At 36.6% G+C, this 16,711-nt stretch overlaps 1 long non-coding RNA gene across 3 annotated transcripts in view; it reads left to right on the top strand.

The window, feature by feature from the left end:
* The window catches only part of LOC112483844, a 161,260-nt gene that overhangs the window by 134,259 nt on the left and 10,290 nt on the right, over positions 1-16,711 (top strand). For 2 of the 3 annotated variants that reach the window (XR_003047806.1, XR_003047804.1), the window contains exon 3: positions 8,323-8,495. The exons of the other annotated variant lie outside the window; for it this stretch is intronic. This is a non-coding gene — a long non-coding RNA (uncharacterized LOC112483844). The remainder of the gene's footprint in view (positions 1-8,322; positions 8,496-16,711) is intronic. 3 annotated transcript variants of the gene reach the window in all.

Raw genomic sequence — 16,711 nt, 5'->3', positions numbered from 1 at the left:
TTTGTGCACAACTGTGATTGCATTGCAAATTTTGAATTTTAGAAATAATGTTTTCTATGTGGTTGGCTTAGAATAAAACATTGTATATGTCAATACCTGGAATATATTATTATTAACATAATTATTACCATTGAAATCCAAGATTTTTTTAAAGGTCTAATTAAATGTCATGCAGATTTATTGAATCCTGGCCTTTCTAAGTCTTGAACATGTGGCAAGTTTAGATATCATTAAAATATATTTGAAGAACTTCTGGAAAAAAAAACAGCATATGTGGAAAGCAAATGCTTTATATTGGTAACAGTTAAGTTTTGCATTTGGAATGTTGAACCATAAAGATAAGACTAATATCTTTGAGAATGTGTGGATTTTTTTTTTTTTTACAAGGAAGCATATGTTTAAAGGAAAAAAATATCCCTTACATAGTTTCAGTAGTTACTTTTTAGTGGGATATTCTTTCCTAATGGTGCTTGAATTATTTAATAGCCTTTCTTTATGGTACTATTATATGCTATATTGGGTTATATTTTAATTGCAGAATCTGTGTTTTTGCTCTTTTCTTTTGATGAGAGCAGTAATTCTTGGACAAGGATCTACATCATTAACATTTATATATCTTTGTTTAAAATGGTTAAATTGTGTTGACATTTTTCCAGTCACATCAATGGACTAGAAAAATACATGTAGCGAGGTAACATTATGAAGAGGTACTCAAATCGATCTAGACTCTGCAGGAAAATAACACTCACTCACTCAGTCCTTCATCCATCCATTCATCCATCTATCCACCCAACCATTTGTCTACTACATTTTTATTGAGTACCTACTTTGTGTCAAATCCAGTGCTAGGACCTGTGTTTTACAGAATAAAATTCATTGAATTGGGCACATTGGCAACAATGGAGGTTTAGCTAATTACAAGAGTAAATTCGTGTGGGTAAATAAAAAATTTTAAAAATTGGGATGAGAAGTCACTTTTGTCTGTGTTTCTAAATGTTTTCAATAGGCTACCTTCTTTCTAACTCAGCAGACTATCCCTATTCATTCTTACAATTAGAGATATAGGTGGAACTTAATACTATATTAACAAGTTAATTATTTTATTCAACCAACACATTTATCAAATACCTACTATAAATCAGTCTTTTTCCTTTTACTAGAGGCAAAGAAGTGAACAAGACACATTAGTCTTTCTCTCGTGGAGCCTAATGTCTGGACTACACATATGCACTCCCACTACCTTCTCCCCAGGCTAGCACTCTGTATTTCCACTGCTGCGCCGTGTTGTCATTACCTATTGGTCAGCCAATCTCCTCACCAGGCTGAGGATCTCCTTAAGGGTAGAGCCTCTTCCATGTTTCCTGCTGCATTTCCAGTCTCTGGCACAATCCTAACTGTAGTCATTCCATATATCCTTACTGGAAGGATGAATGGTAATTTATTATCTCTTCAGTTTACTTCAGGGCTATGTTTACTTTGTCTGAGTGTAACAATTGCATATATCGCATGGTCACAAGAAACTTCTGTTTCGCTTCAGTTTAACTTTTCCAGGTTAAAATTCTACATCATCCCTCCACATGCCCTATGCTAAATCACTCATGGTTCTCCAAATAGGCCCTGTTCCTTTGCTCATATTTGCCTTTTGCCAAGATAACTAGATCTCTCTTTGTTTCTTTTCCTTAACGCCTAGCTCAAATTAACTCACTCTGTGAAGCCTTTCCTAGTTGCCCTGGTTAGAAACTGTCACTCCTTCTCTCATGCTGCCATAGTGCATTGATCAAACCTCTTTAGAATACTTTTTCTTTTCCCTGCCAACATCAAATAACAGTTTTTTGTTTAGTCTGTATCTTCTCTCCTTGAATATAAGACTTTCTGAGGACGGAACAGGTCTCATTCATTTTGGTATTCTCTACATCAGGAGCAGTGCTTTGTACATAGTTGGAGGCCAGTATATGCTTTTGGAATGAATGAATAATTATATGATTATGCTCTCCACAAGGAATAGACTTCATGTGTGACTTGGTGAAAGAAACTTATCACAAAGAAAATGTATACTTGAGGTTAGTGGTACTAAATAGGGGAAGGGCACTCTATGTGAAGGGACACAGGAACAATATGTGGGGGCCAGAGAAGGCAGAGTGTTTCTGTGGGCAGCAAAAAGGTACAATCCTGACTAATAGGTAGGTTTAGAATCTAGAGAGCTTTGAGTATGGCACTAAGGACTGTGACCTTAGGCCCAGGGGAGGGGAGCTACATTCTTAATTCTTGAATTGGATTTCAAATGTCCAAATATTTGTGGCACCAACTCATGTTCTCTTCCATCTATAACTATGTGTTTGATCAGTATATTTAGTGGGATTAAAGTCATAGCTACAAAAGATTTTGGTGCTAACTTTTCTCTAACCATAGCAGGTGTTATACTCAATTGGTGGGAATGGAAAATAATAATTCTAATAGTACTTTACATTTGAATGACACTTTAAAGTTTATAAGCTGTTTTCTAGTAATTATTTTTTTACCTTTACAAAAAAATATGAAAAATCTTGAAGGGGAAACTGAGTCCAAGGTAGCACAAATAGTAAAATAATAGAGTTAGGACTTCTGGGATTTCTGAAACCAAATCTAGCATTTTTTTTCTCTGTGACTCTCTTACATTTGCAATCATGAAGGTAGTTGAGAGAGACAAGGATTGAATAAAGAGAGAAGAGTGGGAGAAAATGGGGAGGCAAAATTGTGATTTATTCTTTTGCTCAGTAGCTTTATATCAAGCACTTCTCCTCTGGTCTCCTCCCCCCTTGCCAGCCCAGGTCTCAGTCCTCAAGGATACGCCAGGCAGGTATTGAAAGATAGTGTGATAGGAGCCTTGGGAGCACTGAATGGGGTACCTAGTTTAGTTTAGGAAAATCGGGAAGACTTTTTAGAGAAAGCGACATCAAGGCAGAAGAGAACCCAGATGAAATGGGCCTGGATGTTGAAAGCAGAGCGAAATTTCAAGCCAAGTCATGAAACTGAGCAACTGATCTCAGGCAAAAAACCAAACCAAACCAAAACAAAAACAGCATCCTGGAGTGAAAAGATACTCTTAGACTTTCTCAGAATGAGGATAAGAAAGGCGAAGCGAGCCTTGCATTGCTGCCTCCTTGAGTTATTGTTTCTCTTTTTATCCCAACTAGGAGAGGAATAAACATCTTCTTTGGCTTCTTTGGCCCAACGTATATGGTGGTTTTAGACTGAAATGTCCATGGGAGGATGGTTACTTGTGTGCCTGACTGTATGTCATCACTGAATTTTCTGTTCTAACCCCAGAGATGCCTGTAGCAATCTAACCAGAGCCACTGTGGCTCACACTTCCTGCATTCTCTGCCCGGCTTGGAGGCAAGGCTCTATTAATATTTGACCAGATTGAAGATGTAGTTGCTTCTGTTTGGAGGATATTGGCATCCATAACCCAGAAAACAGATAGAAAATATACACCAGGAGGAAAGGAGTAGACACGATGCTAGGCTTTAGATGGAAAAGAAAAAAGGTTACTAATTTTGAAGATATTGCATGAATACCTTTTTTAGTGATTAAAATAGCACTTGCTCTTGTTATTTGCAATTATCGATGTTTACAGAATCTATGTATATCTTCAGATTACTGTAACGTTTTTCTTCCCATTGAAAATTAATTCTTTGCTTCAGTGAGGCTCTTAAACTTTATTTCTTATTAAGTAATATTGTTGAAAGCTAAAGTAGAATATCTGAAATTTTGCTTGAACTGTATTTTGAAAGAATTTGCTTAAAATGCAAAACAAAATTACCTTTTTTTAATTAAAAAAAATCAGTACATCTTTTGCTGCAGCTCTGAAAATCAGAATCTTAGTATATTAGTTGAACATTGACTTTTAAAAAATGTATGAGTTGATTTAACCTATTCTCAGACTGCCAGAAGGCAAGAAAAAAAAGGTTTCTTCTGGAGTATAGCTCAGAGAGTCTATTTTGCCAGAAAAATAGAGCCAAACATATTAATATCCAGTGACTTTTAAAAGTCCAGGCAACACAAGGAATGCATTTGAAGGAGAGGAATTCGTTGGATTAGTCAGCCTGGCAAGTAGAAACAGAAAAGTCAGTGACTTCTTAACAAATTCTTCCCTCTACACCCTGATAACCAATATCAGCAGGTTTACAGGGACTCCATTCCCTCTTCTAAGGGTGTGGAGAAGTGGAATTCAGTGGCATAGCAACTAGTCTTCTACATGAAGAAAGGTACATGTCCTCACTATGTTTACACTTTGGAACAAGGTACTTCAGGCAGAATTACAAGGGCTGTATTATAAGATCAAAAGTAAAATATTCAAGCTAACCACTTCCATGATTTCTTCATGTAGTAGAATGATTAAGTTATAAGACTTTTTTTTTTTTCCTGGTTTATGGAAATTGAGCTTATTACATTATTATCACAACCCAGACAAATGAAGATTTTGTTTAACTGAATTCTACTCTGTAAGTGTAATTTAAATCTAGATTGCGTATGTAGACAAAAGCACAAGAATGGTAGAATATTGACTGTTCAACTCCAGAGTATAGTATGGCTAGTTTCTTACATTTAATATTGTTGAATCAGAGCAGCTAAAATCTCCAATTTAGGCTGGGAGAATCATATTCCATATACGTAGAGGAAAGAATAGACTTGTGGACTCCCACAGCATATATTATTTTCTTATAAAAAAAAAATTTCAATTCTTCTTCTCCAAAATGTGGAGATTCAGAAGTGACTGCTCTGCCGTGGAATTTCCCCTAGAGGAATATTACCCTATGGGCTCCAAGGCGCTGGGCAGCACTGAAACGAGTGAAGGAAGAAACAAGCCAACCTTCTGGCAATTTAGACAATAATCTTCATCTCTTTACCTCCTTCCTTTTCTCCTACTCTTCCTTTTTACCCTTCCTTCCCTTTTCTCCCTTTCTTCTCTGTTTTCTTTCTCTTTCCTCCTCTCAATTCCTCTGCTCCTTCCTTCTTTTCCTCCCTTCCTCTTTTCCTTCCTTCCTTTTTTCCCTTCTTCTAGGCACTTCTCCACATCCTATTGATAGAGATAAGCCACAAATGGTCAGACAAAACAGGGTATATATGTTAAATCAGTCTTTTAATATGTTTTTCTTCTGAGGTTTGTAACTTAAATTCAAAGTAAATTCTTTAAGGTTAAACCTTGGCCCTTTCAAAGTATTGATTTCACAGCTTGGTGATGATTTGTGTTAAAACTTAATATAATATTAAATTTCACACAGAACTGTAACTTTTTAGATTGAAGGAGAAAATGTGTATGTGATTTTTAATCTTATCACTTCAAAGGAGATTTGTGTTAGAAAATGAAAAATGTATGGTGCACTGACCAATTAGGTGAAGTGAGGCTTTGAGGTTTTAGAGAAAGAAAAGACCTCTTTATAAGAACTGGAAACAAGTATACTGGGTATTACCCAAGAAGTTTTCATAGTGGAAGTATGTTTCTCCAATGGTTATCTTGGTGTGCTTTAATTTATGGTCTTTAATGGGTAGGAAATCTCTAAGTAAGAACAAAGAGTTATGAACTCTCTAAGAAGGTTATAAATGGGTCTTGACAAGTGGCTTAAAAGGAGACATGGCATCCAGGGGACAAGAATTTACATCTTGTTCTTAAAATGTGCAATTTTCCTCAAAATCATCAAAGTTTTCATCAGATAATATTTCTCAAGCTCTTTTAAGAACCTGGTACCTTAAGACCTATACAAAATCAAACAGATAATCACACATAGTTAATGTTAGTACCTTTACTTTTTTATATTGTTAATAATCCTTTCCCAAAATGTCTTAATGCTAAATACCAACTTCACAAGAATTTTGCAAATACCATTTTCCTCACTAATAGAAATGGAACACACACACACACACACACACACACACACACACACACACACTAGAAACTTGCAAATCCCTAATATAGAAATATAGCATTGATTGTAAATAGTTCAGGTCTACATTATGCAAAAAGCAGGAAAAATAAGTGCCAAAATAACAAATCTACCATAGATTACCATACCCCGAAGAGAAAGATACTTGCAAAGAATTTTGTAAAGGTAAATGACTCTTGAGAGAGACCAATTATGATCATGAAATGGTTATGCCAGCAATCTATGGGAGAGTTGACTTGGTTAATTTCAGCCTACAAGAGAGTACTTTTCAGGGTACTCTCTGGAGAGAAGATAATGGAACTGTTTTAGTCATCCCCACAATTAAGTTATCAAAGAACCCCACAAAACTTTGAGATATTAGAGTTGACAGATGAAACTGGAGTACATAAGACAGTGAAAAATCATGTCAGAAATATGACGTCGCCTGTATTAAGACTTGATGAAGATGTTGCCTGGCTTCAGGCAAAGCAGAATATTTATAATTGCTTCAGTACTGAGAGTACTATATATGTATATTTCTTGGCACTGCACTAAGTACCTTAGATACAGTGAGCACAACAAACCAGCCAGGGTTATATTTTTTCCTTGCTTTATAGTTGAGAAAACTAGGAGATGCAGACTCCCAGTTTTGACTCCTTCCTCAGCTAAAAGTTGGTCAAAGGACAGAAGTTTAGGGCAATGATTACACAGACACATTAGATGAGGGGAGGTGGGGCACCCTGACTCTGAGCCCTGCACAGCCGTGACTTCCAGAGCAGTATAAATGTTCACTTCTGCATTTTGGTGTTTCCTTCTTAATCTCTGTTGGGGGAGGCCGCTCCATTTTTCAGCTAGGGAAGTAGTCCCAGGGAGGTTATGGATTTATGTATGACTAGTGGCATAGCTATGGTTCAAATTGGGTTGTGCTAATCCAGAACCCACTTTTCCTTCAGACATCCTCCAAAATGTGCAAGTAGTGGGGTCCAGGGCCTGAGGATCAGGCTGAGGGAGAGTTACTGACCAGGTGCCCAGACAACACTTAAAAGTCTTTATATGAGCATTTCTTATTTACTTTGATTTTGCACGCGCACGTGCACACGCGCACACACACACACACACACCACAAAGCTACAAATTACTATATGATAATTTATTTTATTGAAAGAATTATAGGCAAAAAATGAGGGTAAAATTTCACTTAATAATGTAGTCATGTGTGGAAAACTTAGAACTTTTGAAGAATATATCTTAAAGTTCTTAGACTTAGGCAGGAATGATTATACACACTAATAGAAACCACAACTCTCCAGCCTCTTTCCAAGCTCTTTCTCTCAGAGGACATATTGCTTGCTTTTTTGTTTGGGTCTGTCCAACCTGCATCCTTCTGGCTCAGAGTCCCTCTGAAGGCTCCAAAAGAACTAGTAAGAAGGCAGAAGTGTTAAGATATCTTCATGATGTCATTAATGAGGCAACACTGACCTCAGAACTTAATTCATCCTAGACAGTATACACATCGAGCAGCTTCTTGCTGAGGAGAGAGAAAATGTCATTTTTTGATGGTAAGGAGTGGGGACAGGGAGAATGAAAGGGTCAGTCTCTGGCATCCTGACAGCTGGATCGTTGGAAGAAGTGTCAGATGACTCTTGCCCCTGCCAAATAGGCTTTCCCCAGTTGTTTCAGAGTCTTCGAAACGCTAATAAAAATACTTTCACATTTTCGTTTGTATTGGCTGTGCTTATATTAAAGTACTGCCAGCTGCTATGTTAGATAAAATTTGCAATCTCCATGGCTTAACTGCAATGGTAGTTTTTTATAATGTATAAGAGATGGTAGAGGTAAGGGTCATGGGGGTGAGGGGATGTGGTACTCTGGTCCACACTGTTATTCAGGGACCCACGCTGATGGAGGATGTACTGTGTCCAGCATATGACATCTAAGTTTCCCTGGGTGTCAACATTTACTCTACTTACACAGGATGAAAGAGAGGGTGGAGAAGCCACACTTACTTCTTAACCATTTGGGTCTGGAAATGACACAAATCACTGACATTTATGTTCTATAATGAGAACTAGTCACATGAACATACAAGGGTGGCAGGGCACTTGGAAATGGAATCCTGGCTGGAAGCATTCTCCCAGAAACAGTTTTTGAGTTTTTGAGCACAGATACTTGATGGAGAATTAGCTTGCTCTGGTACAACATTCTTTATTGCAAGCAATAGGAACAGACTCTTGTGAACTTCAGTAGTAAAATGAATTTATTAGGATGATATTAGTTAGAGGCTCAAAAAACTAGTAGGGGTATTTCTAGAGTGAAGCTGCAAAAACTACCTGAAAATTTTGTCAAGATGCTGCTGCTGAAATAGAGACTTTTTTTTTTTTTATCCTCTCATTCCTCTGTTTGGTATTCAAATTTCCAGGAGTACGTGACTGGCTTAGCTTGGGTCATTCGCCTGCTCCTCAGACTGTGTCCAGAAGTAACTAACTCCTCCAAGGGAAAGAATATTCAGTAACCAAAGGAAATAGAATGAATGCAAAGCAGTCCAAACAACCAATGTTCACTCCCATCTTTCACAGAGATTCTACTTTTGAGGTAAGAAAGGAAAGTAAAGCCAATTTCTACCTCATGAAGAGCATCACTTACTAGAATAAAGGAGAGCAGATTGGAAATTGTAAGTTTTTGAAAGCATGACAGACCTCTGTAGAGTCAGGGAATGTGGCGATTGCCTTTATAATTATCACTATATATTTCTTTTCTTATTGTTGTTCTTTAGAGATAATATATTTCATTATCACTTATTGAGAATAATTGGCCCCTCCTAATCTATGGATTGCCTCTATTAATCAAGTATCTGCAATTGAGCCAACTAGTTCTTTTTGGGGCAGGAAGGGTTACGCTGTAAAGTAGGGCTATGTCTTTCACAGGATATGAATGGAACTAGTTGAATTAGAAAATTAGAACTGGATATTGAGCATGGCAGGCAAAGTGGTTGATGACTGTTATTGAACATAGATAGAACAGAATCCAAAGTAATTTCTCTTAAACCCTAGTATTCTGTTATGTATTGTTATATAACTGTAAATATGTGAACATACTTTAATATAGTGCTCTGTGCATGGTAGAAACTAAATAAATCCCAAGTAGACTATTTGCTTCTAATAGTTAAGAATTACGTTTTACTTTTCCTTTACATATGTTGAAGTATAAAGTAGGTGCTGGATAAATTCTTGCTGGATGCAACTGAATGGTGAAAGGAGCTAAGGAGAAATCATGAAGTAAGCATCAATGAAGTTGATTAAGTAAATTACAACTTACAAATTATGTTTGCTTATTTGTTTCTCTGGAGAAGGCCAAATTCAATATAATAATAAAAAAACATTTATTAAGAGTACATCTTATATTTAACTGAAACTCATAATGTTATGTGCAAGGGTCCCCAACTCCCGGAGTTGCAGACAAGTACTGGTCCATGGCCTGTTGGGAACTGGGCCACACAGCAGGAGGTGAGTGGCAGACAAGTGAGAGAAGTTTCATCTGTATTTGCAGGCTCCCCGCAGTGCTAGCCCCAGTGTCTCAGCTCCACCTCAGATCATCAGGCATTAGATTCTTATAGGAGCACCAGTCCCTGGTGTCAAAAAGTTTAGGGACCACTGCCTTAAAGTATTAGGTAAATAAAAAGAACAAGGAGAGACAAAGTAGGACAATCCAGGAAAGTATACAAGGACTACAAAAGTCTTAGAAAGAAGAATAAATCGTGAGGATTAAAACTCAATTTGACTTAATTGTCAAGATTGAAAATTTTCATTTTTTTTAGGTCAAAGATCTATTCTTTATTTGGCATTAGGAAAAGTTACTCTTACTATTTGAAATTAGACATAAAGTGGGCCTTGAATAAATGTATAAATGTCCCTTCACCCTTAAGTGGCACATGGATTGAGACAGAAGTTAGGCACAAGGAAAAAAAATGTCTTTTTTGACAGAGTATCTGGATAAGAAATGATGATATTCTAGAAAGAGAAAATAATGCCTTCAGGATATTTTCACTCCTTGTCATAATATATCTCCCTAATACAACTCTTTTTCTTTTTCAAATTAGATAACACTAATTTTTCATTTTTTATTTCTCAATTGTCTATGGAAATGAGAAAAGGAAAATGAGTGAGGAGGAGAACATGAAAGAATATTGATAATTGGTATCAATAGATACTTTCCAAGCCTCATTACTTTATTTCATCTATTAATTTTAATATCTATCCTCATTTTACTGATCTTTTACCAGAATAGCAACAGACAGCTTATGACATTGATTTTGTTTTTTAGTTTTTTTTTCGAAGTTACGAGGTTTTTAAAAGGCACAGAGAGACCCCAAAGCAGCTTGCCATAAAGAAGGAAAAATAAGGATGTGAAATTTTTACATGATCTGAGAGTGGTCTCTGTTAAATATGAACCAACTTACTGGGAAAAGGTCAGTCATGATAATTATATTCCACCATCTCAGCCTTGGACAACTGATAGGATGGGCACCAAATTACCGGGAGAAGGATTTGTAGAGGGTAGGGAATGACAAAAACAAAGAAAAGTTCCTGAATAAAAATTGATAAGAACAAAATTGGATTCCTAAGACATCAATACTGGGCTTGAAGATGGACAAGTAAATCAAGATTATAACGATAGCAATACTATCAATTTTTTGAATGCTCTACCCAATGGTATTCAGGTCCCAACTAAGGGCCATTACCATCCATTACCACAAAGCCTTTAAGAAGCCCTCTGGGATGGATATTATTACCCATATTGTGCATCGAATTCCAGTCCTAAGGAGAACTTGCCTCCTCCCTGTTGAGAAGATACACCTTAGTCCTAATGTCCAAATTACTGGAGCCCTAAAGCAAGTCTTGTTTACATCCATCAATAACAGCAGGGGATAGTCAGGACCAAACCTTATCATGAGGAATGCATTCAGTAGGCTTTGGGAAGTCTCTGTGACACCAAAAGTAGCAGTAGAAAAAGATGAGTCTGTAACAAAGCCTTTGACATCATTTGGAAAATACGGTTCTAACTTAAAAGTGAGATTACTTTGCTTTATCCTTACTTTGACAAATCGACTTCTTTAAGAAGAGAGCCCATGTTACTATTTTTATTGTAGCTTGTCTATAAGTTGTTTTATGGATGACTATATTAAGATAAACCGGACCTTGATAATTCTGAGAGCATTTGCCAATAGCTTGGAATTCACAGCCTTTCAATACAAGATCAAGCATTTACAAAGTACATATCATGTGACTAACAGAAGGGTATTGGGCCCTGCAATGTGTAGCAAAAGAAATATAAATCCTTGCTGGTTTACTGAAATTTTGGCTTTTGCTAGAAAACAATATGATGTCTAACTTATGTAACAGATACTGTATATGTAATAAAGTTTGTGAGTAGAGAATAATGTGTGAAGGCTGGAATCGTGAGGAAGGATTTAAAGAAGTTGGAGTTTGGGTTGAGCCTTAATTGATAAATAGGGAATATATAAGCAGAAAGGAGAGAAGGGAAGACCAAGAGTGAGACTATAGTGCTCAGAAAGTTCCTCCAACTTGGTGGGACCAAGGTGACAAGGTGTTTTCTGTTATTAAATGTTGACTTGATTTAAGGATTATGTGAGTTAAGGAGAGCCCTATGCCCAGTTCTGCAACAGCAAGTACATGGCATGCGTGTTTCTTAACACATTGTTTCAAGCAGCCACTGTCAATATTTTAGCATCAGAGATGAAATCTACTTGCCATTCTAACTGTTGACTTTCTTGGACACTTCCTCCGGTGTCACAGCTCTAGAAATTTATATGTGGGCAACAGAGAATGAAAGAAGCAAACCCCTCTCTCATCGAAAAAGATCTCTCCCACTCCTCCTTAATTCCTTTGATCTCTACACTCCCATTAAGAAAAAAGTAATGAGAAATATACATATATATATCTTTAAGTAAACACCTATGTTGTGCAAAGTAACACCTTCTACTTTAATTCTTTAAAGTATTTTAGAGTTAAAATTTGCATCGTTGGTGGGCCAGTGGGTCCTACCATTCTCCTTACTTTCCATAAGCAGGACCATATGTCCAACACAAAGTGCCTTGTAAAATCGATGGACCAAAGACCTAGTTGATGTGTAAGATAAATCATTCTTGACAAATATCTAAATTTATGGAGGATATTTCATCACAGATTCAAAGCAATGGATTTTTCCTTGTTGGGGTTCCCTGACCTAATTCTCTAAAAAATCATTCTCTCTTCACCCGTTATCTTCTTTTTTTTCCTTAAACAAAATATTTAAAGAATGTTTACAAAATGCTTTTAGCTATTAATAGCTGCTGAGCTTTTGGAGGAATTTGACATGATACCAACCTGTCAACTATGATCTGCTGGTAACTGGCTCCCAGAGGTGACTTGAATTATTAGATTCATCTAAGATTTGGATCAAGTCTTCTTGAATAAATTGACTTTACTTGGTTATATTTATATTGCCATCTCTCTTGGATAACATAAGGTAGAAAAATAACATTAGAATAATTTATAAATGCTGCAGAACAATTTTCAGAGTTAGCCAGGGTCTAAACCCAAGCCAGATATTATTCCCCTGAAGTTATTTGAAAGAAAATATAAAAAGACAAGATAATTTCAGTTGGTAAATTATGGGTGTCAAGCTACACTTAACCTTTGGCTGTTACAAGGTTCTGTCATCAGATACATAGCTTTTAAATCAAACTTGGTGTTTTCAGTTGATTGGATAACCCAAATGAAATTCTTTGTTCAATGATGTCCTTTATCTCCCAAAGCAGTGCTTCTGAGGGCTGTGCGTTGAGAGCAGGTGCTGCACTTTACTCTTCGTCGAATCCCCTGCAGCACCTGGCACAGTGCCTTGTACCATGAAATATTTATGAAATTAAATGGTTTTAAATACTGTTTCCTGCCACAAAGTTTCCCTTACATTTAATTATATGTCAAGAATTTGAGTGGAATATAATGGAATCTAGTACTGTGGATATACGTTTAACCACTTCATAGTAATATAAGGAATATAAGGAGGTAAGCATGTTGGTTCCAGGTAATGCTTGAGACCAAAATCTTAAATGAAATGAATTTATATTAGAAAACTTTACTTCCTCTTATTGAAAATATGTCACTCATCATTAAGACAAATCAGTATAATAAACATGATTGAAGATATAGGACATATGTGAATTTATTGATATTGATTAAAGTCTGGATTTAAATTCTTGATTAGGCTTTTGCCATCAATAATGTACAGAGGTTCTAGAAGATTTATAACTATTAAGGCGACATAAATGATTAGTGATTCTGATGGACACTTCTTAAATGAAGAACTTCTTCTCTTGGTTTGTAAATGATTAAAAATTATAAGAGAAAGTCCACTGTAAAAGATAAAATTGGAGTTCTGGTATTGCCATGATGTCATGTGAAATAATAGTCTCACTGTATTTCTCTTTTATGTGAAAATTGATTCCTAATTATAATTCAACAAATACTTATTAAGTACCTATTATGTATCTGGAATTGTTTTAGATAGAATAGAATGGTGAAAAATGTCTAGCTCCCATGCTATAAAAAAGTAAAAAACAGATAATTTCCGATAGTTCTTTGAAAACAACAAAACAGGAGAATGGTGTAGAGCGAACTGGTATGTAGGGGTCTTCTACAACTAGTGTGGTTAGGGTGGATCTCTCAGAGGAGGTAACATTTGAGCCAAATTATTATTGCTGATAGTTATATTTTTCAAATATTTTCAGGAAGAGCATTCCAGGTATAGAAAACAGCTAGGATAAAGACTCAGAAAGTGGCAACACTTTCAATGAGTTCAAGGAACAAAAAGATGGTTAGTATGGGTGGAATGTATTGAGTAGGGGATGGGGTGGGGAAGGCGGGGATTGTAAGATACAAATGTGAGAAATTACTAAGTGAATATGTAAGAATTGCAGGTGGTGTTGAGTGTTCATTTAAAATTTGTGGTCATGACTTTAAAGGAAGTTCAGGGAATATTGGTTGTGTTATTTTCTTCAATAAAGAGTTCTGACTGCAGAGGTAGAGAAGATAGTTGGGTTTAACCAATTGTGCTTTCTACAAAAGTATGGTGATGGAAATGAGGGGCAAAGGAGTTAAAAGTAATGATGAATCATGAAATCTAGGATGGGATATAAGAACTACTGTTTTGATTGTCTCCTCTTTACCCCATTAGTGAGAGCGGAATTCCTGCCCTAGGGTTATGAGGATGGTTGTACACATGATACTCAACACTGGACAGATGAGATTAATAGCAGTTTATTAGTCATATATACTCACAGCCAGGAGAGGGAGGACACCAGTTGCCATGTAGAGCCGCATAGGGTTTGCACTTAGAAACAGAGTAAACAACCAGTGGTGCTGAAAGCAGGTTTTGTAGTAGTAACAAGAGGATAAGGTGCCCTCTGGTTTCTGCTGGGGGATGTGATTAGCTTGTTTAAATAATTTTGTTGGCTTGCAGGGAACTAAAACCTGCTGTTCAGGATTAAGCAGGGACTGTTCCTGGTCCCCATGGTAAGGAAGGTTATTTGGCTAGCATCTCATCTGTGGCAGTAGAGTGAAGAGGGGAACTTGCAACTAGGCCATTTGAAGCTCTCCTAATTGTCCCCACATGTCAAAGTAATACATAATGTTGAAGCTTAATTTTAGGTTCTAAATCACAGCAGAAGATAGGAGAGGTGATGCACTGTGCCAAGGTACTAATGGATTGGAAATCTCCATATGTTTGAAAGGTTACTAGAATGAGGATGACAGCGTAAATGAAGTAGGAGGTTAGGAGATAGTTGTCAGAGGAGGATGATTCAAACTGATCTTAGAGGGGTTTCAATCATTTGAGGTAAAATGAAGAATGTGACCTTGGAAGTAGGTGGCTGAACGGGAGTTTGGTGGCAATAGGTGATGTTGGGTGATGATGGATGAACTCAGAGATACGAAATTCTGATGGTGACAGAGTTGTGAGGCAGAATAGAGTTAGTTTTAAAATCATTTAGACGTAGGTAAGCAATCAGGTTACTGTCCTACTTATTACTGAGAAGGTGTGAGGTCACTGAATAACTTATGTCTTCTGGGGGAGGGATGATCTCAAGGGAGCACAAGGGACTGTCAAAACTTCCATAAAGGCAAGGTGGAGATATGATGTCACCAGCAGCACTGAGGGTCCCAGACCACTTCTGTTGAACTCCATTGCCTAGCACAGCCCCTGACATTAGGTGGGGGGACTCAATGAATATCTGTTGAAATGATTTAAATTGAATGTGTTAATTAAATAGAACACTGCTAGTGGCGATTTCTGGAACCCCATATGGATTGATCAAAGAATGAATTATTTCCTTTCAGGTCTATCAGGTCATGGGATTCTCAGGCACCAGGCTCAACTTAATTCAATTATTTAACATACATTTAATCTGTGTCTGTCTACGGCCATACCACCCCGAACAGGCCCTATCCCGTCTGATCTCGGAAGCTAAGCAGGGTTGGGCTTAGTTAGTGCTTGGATTGTGCTGTAGGCATAAAAAATAAAAAAATAAGGGATTGTAAGCTGACAAGGTCCTTGCAATCTGTGAAGTCAACCAAAGGTTGCCTCGCCTAAATATTAATAATAATAATAATAATAATAATAATAATAATTTGTGTTTACTAGATGCCAGACATTGCACTAGGTGCTGAGCATGTAATGGAGAATAAGATAGAGACTCCCCTCACCCACCCCCCATCACTGGGAACTTTTCGTAGCCTATATTTTTGGAAAATTTGGAAAAAAATATTTGGAAATAGGTAATTACAATACAATGTGATAAGTGCTATGATAGGACAAGTATGGGTACTTAGGAGGGGCGATTAACCTAGAATTAGAGTAGGGGAAGTGTTCATGGAAAGGATAAACTGGAATCTGAAAGATGAATAGTTTTATTGTAGGGGTTGCGGTCAGGGGGTAAAGAGTAGGCATGTGTGTTCCAGAAAAAGAAAAGAAAATATATCTAACCCTCTTGTGCACCTTCTTTGCCTCTCAGCTTAAAATGCTGTTATCCTTGACCTTATGTAATTGAAAGTACTCATTATATCAATTCACATAACGATTTTACAATTTCATTCTGCTGTGTATTTCTTGTATGTCCTATACATCATTAGACTCTTGGAAGTCTAGCCTATTTCTTCACAGCAATGTGGATTTGGGTGCTTACTGAATGATGAAGCACATAACTTCCTATTATACTAGCAATGAGTATACACATGTAAACAATAGCAGCACTAACAGGAAACAGAATTATTTTACACATAAAAATGGATGTTTAAAAAGGAAACAGATTAACATACATAAATTCAGATATAGGCTCTAATTTAAAGTTTATGTGAGCTATAATTCTTTGCATTTCTAAAAAATGAAAACAAAATTCAGACTTTCAAAAATTTTTGTTTCTGAAACAAAAAACGTATAGACACAAACAGCATGGTGGTTACCAGAGGGTAAGATGTCTGAGGGGAGTATGATGAGGGTAAAGGGGGTCAAATATATGGCGACAGAAGAAGACTAGACTCTGAGTGGTGAGCACACAATGCAATATACAGATGATGTACCATAGAATTGTGTATCCAAAACTTATATAATGTTATTAACCAATGTTACTCCAATAAATTTAATTGAAAAAAAGTAGTTCTTTTGAGGAATATTTTTTTTCAAGAGCCAAAAAAATTTTCCCAGTTTCTATTCAATGTGAAAGCAGCTAGCAAGAAAGTAGGGACATCAATAGTACA

Source organism: Pteropus alecto, unplaced genomic scaffold, assembly GCF_000325575.1.
Source record: "Pteropus alecto unplaced genomic scaffold, ASM32557v1 scaffold196, whole genome shotgun sequence".
Classification (NCBI taxonomy): domain Eukaryota; kingdom Metazoa; phylum Chordata; class Mammalia; order Chiroptera; family Pteropodidae; genus Pteropus; species Pteropus alecto.
The sequence above is the reverse complement of the archived record's forward strand: the minus strand, read 5'-3'. Positions and strand labels throughout refer to the sequence as shown.